Source organism: Rhinopithecus bieti, unplaced genomic scaffold (assembly GCF_001698545.2).
Source record: "Rhinopithecus bieti isolate Rb0 unplaced genomic scaffold, ASM169854v2 repeat_36665, whole genome shotgun sequence".
In the NCBI taxonomy this organism is placed as follows: Eukaryota; Metazoa; Chordata; class Mammalia; order Primates; family Cercopithecidae; genus Rhinopithecus; species Rhinopithecus bieti.
This window is the reverse complement of record NW_016840878.1, coordinates 1-3,961: the sequence shown is the minus strand read 5'-3', so window position 1 is coordinate 3,961 and position 3,961 is coordinate 1. Positions and strand designations below refer to the sequence as shown.

At 34.1% G+C, this 3,961-nt stretch overlaps 1 long non-coding RNA gene across 1 annotated transcript; it reads left to right on the top strand.

Moving 5' to 3' along the window:
• The first annotated feature begins 1,231 nt into the window (after window positions 1–1,231).
• On the top strand, window positions 1,232–3,920 carry LOC108524967 (uncharacterized). Its single transcript, XR_001884177.1, has 4 exons — window positions 1,232–1,862; window positions 1,959–2,031; window positions 3,725–3,753; window positions 3,848–3,920. It is a non-coding gene; the product is annotated as an uncharacterized LOC108524967 (long non-coding RNA).
• Window positions 3,921–3,961: the final 41 nt, after the last annotated feature.

Genomic DNA, 3,961 nt, shown 5'->3' with positions numbered 1-3,961 from the left:
AGATTTATGAATGAAGAGGAGTGTATGTCAAATTGGGCAGGAGTAAACAAAGAAAGCAGCTAGCTAGGTAGAATGGAGGTTTCTGATGAGGAGACTTGTGGGAAGTCACTTAATTGAAAGCAGAAGTTAGAAGGATGAGGGCGACCCACAGGGTCTCATTTCTTCTCCGTAGAAGTTTTGCACATCAATGATATGTGCTTCGTTCACATCAGTTAGCATATTGGGATGCAGCTTAATCTAGAAAAAGTGTGTGTTGTTTTGTTTGTTTCTTTTTAGGAAGCTGTGTTTGCTGAGTAGTTATTTCATAAAAGGACCTGAGAGATCCCTATAGTATATCATATAAAACTAGATTTAGAAAAAAGGAATCAAAGAATACATTTTTAGAGTATTAAATGGATAACTGCCAATAATCATGGCAATCATGACATATATATATATATATGCATTATGTCATTGGTTGGTTATTTATAAGAAAAGTCTCTAGCGATTTAGAAACTTTGTTTAGTTTATTTTCATAGGAATCTATGAAAATCTACACATTATTTCATTGACATGTATGTTTTGGCGAAAGTGGACGAAGAGACAGGGAGAAGGCCAAACTGCTGAATCCAGGATATGTAAAAATGTCAGGAGCCTTCATGAGTATAAAGAAAATGATTTTTAAAATTATGACTCTAAGATTAAGTGAACTCACTTCAGATGCGTTTAGAATATTTGCGTAAAGGATGATTTGATTTTGGCTGCTCCAGGAACTACTGGAAGCAGGAAAGAATGATAGAATTTGGATAAACCACAGTGACTCATTACTCCTCCTTGTTACTACTGGGCATCTGAGGTATATGTTTTGTTGATATTAGTTATTCGAATAAGATAAACGTGAATATGCGTACATTGGCTTTGTTTTTCAAGGAGCTAACTATTGGATAAAACAGCTATTTAATAAAAATTCTCTAGAGAATAACATGAGACTCCAACCAGACTATTTTAGAAATGAAAATAATGTTGAATTCATTACTTGACTCCCAAATGGTTATTTTCAGTGAATATTGGAGTGATTTCCAAATGTAAAAGGTTATTCATATCTAATGCTTGTAGCAACTTTATTTTGTATAAATATGTCAAATTTGGTAATTTATTATACTTTTTGATGAGGTTTATTTATTATACCTTGTTGTCATGAGTGGATGAAGAAACTTTCAGAAGCTAAACTAGAAGATACAAGAGATGTAGGCACATTGTTACACCATATGGGTGTGAGAAATAATGAATATTACATACTAGAATTCATCAAACATATATCCAAGCTGATTAAGTTAGGACATTTCCACTGAAGAGACGTGAAGTGTACATTCAACTAAAATGTCATTGTAATTGTGTACCTTCTCAGTTATCGATCAAGTTAAAGAGCATGATGAATGTTTGCAGTAAAATGGTCTAAATCATAGTGATATCTTGCATGAAAGACACGTGGGTGCATGTACCACCAGCTTTGACATTGATTCCCATGTGTGTGAGTTGCTTTCTGATTTTAGATCACATTTGTCCTCATCATTCAGCATATCCACATTGATATTGACATGGTTTTATTTTAGTTTTAGACATACGACAAGTCATATCACATTTGAAATTGTCAGAGTATATTTCTTGAAGCCTGTATTCCTATTTTCTTCAGTGTATTTCCTTCACATTTAGTCCCAAGAAACAAAGTATAAAACATCAAAGCCTACACTATTACAGGCAGGAGGATACAGCCTGAAGCTAGCACAGGTTGAGTGTATGGATTATATTATCGTATTTACATATGATTGACTGTGTATCTCTTTTGCTTTTCAGTGTCTTCTGAGAAACAACCAGCCTGTAAGGTAACTAAACTATCATTTATATTTTGAACTATTATATTTATACAGTCTATTAAACATACTTTATGTATCGATAATTTTGTTTCAAATACCATTTAGGTTACAAGTGACCAGAAAGATTCTATTTTGAATATCGCCACAGAAATAAAGGATGGACAAAAATCTGGGACAGGTAATTTAGCAATACATGTTCGATGTCATGTTCACTCAAGATAGAAGAGAATGTCTCTTCCCCGAATAAATTAGTGGGGGGTGGCCCATTGAAGCTGCACGTTCCAATTCAGCACTTCTGAGATTGTGTACTTGCAATAAGTACTCGGGTGCTGCAGTTGCTGCTGATGCTTGGCCATGATCTGAGTAGCAAGATTATAGACTTGCCAATATTGAAATTGGGAAGAAGTACTATTGGAGAGCAGTTCAAGACATAACGGGCTGAGGGGACAACTTAATTTTGCTTTAATTCTACAGCATGTTTTCATCAAGAGGGAGATAAGAAAGAGATGAAGTAATAAATATTATGTCAGACTGTATTGCAAAAAGCAGAGGGAAGAAGTGATTGTAATAACCCATGCACACTGTAGGAGGACAGCTAATGATACCACAGATGTAGCAATTATTTTCCTCAAGGAAGAGGGATTGTGAGGCAGGAAGAAGGAAAAAGATGTAATTTATGTAATTTTGGTGTTTCTGCTAAGGAAATCTTAGTGAACTCACTTCAGATGCATTTGGAATATTTGCATAAAAGAAGATTTGATTGTGGCTGCTCCAGAAACTATTGGAAGCAGGAAACAATGATAGAATTGGGAGAAACCACACTGACTCATTACTCCTCTTTGTTACTATTGGGCATCAGAGAATGTGTTTTGTTGATTTCAGTGATAAAAAAGATAAACTTGACTATGAACACATTGGCTTCATTGTTCAAAAAGCTCACTTTTGAATAAAATGGCTATTAAAAGAAAATTCTTTGGAGATCATCATGATTCTCCAAACAAGACTACTTTGAAAGGAAAAATAATGTTGAATTCATTAATTGACTCCTAAAATGGTCATTGTTAATGAATTTTGGAGTGATTTCTGAATTAAAAGCTTATTAATATCTAATGCTTGTAGCAGTTTTATTTTGGATATGTATGTCAAAATTGATAATTGATGATATTTTTTATTGAGATTTGTGTATTATACTTTGTTGCCAGGAGTAAATGAAGAAACTTTGGAAGGCTAAACTAGAGAATACAAGAAATGTAGGCAAATTATTACACTACGTGGATCTGAGAAATAATGAATATTATCTAATAGGACTGACCAAACATATATCCAAGCTGAACAAGTTAGGACATTTCCAATGAAGAGACGTGAAGTGTACCTTCAAATGAAGTGTCACTATAATTGTGTACCTTCTCAGTTATCGATCAAGTTAAAGAGCATGATGAATGTTTGCAGTATAATGGTCTAAATCATTCTGATATCCTGCATTGAAAGACATGTGGGTGCATGTACCACCTGCTTTGACATTGATTCCCATGTGTGTGAATTGTTCTCTGATTTTAGATCACATTTGTTCTCATCACTCAGCATATCCACATTGATATTGACATGGTTTTATTTTAGTTTTAGACATGTGATAAGTCATATCATGTTTGAAATTGTCAGTGTATATTTCTTGAAGCCTGTATTCCTATTTTCTTCAGTGTATTTCTGTCATGTTCCAGTCCCCATACACAAAGTAGAAAATATCAAAGCCTACACTAATACAGGCAGGCAAGAGGAGACAACTTGATGCTAATATGCTATCCATGCATGAATGTATGGATAACATTATCATATGTACATATGAGTGATTGTGTATCCCTTTTGCTTTTCAGTGTCTTCTGAGAAACAACCGGCCTTGAAGGTAATGAAACTCTCATTTATATGTTGAACTATTAACTGTATAGTCTATGAAACCTACTTTATGTATTGATTATTGTGTTTCAAATCCCATTCAGGCTACAAGTGAAAAGAACGATTCTGTTTTGAATATAGCCACAGAAATAGAGGAGGGACCAACATCTGGGACAGGTAATTATGCAAAACACATCTAATGTCATGTTCAATCAAGA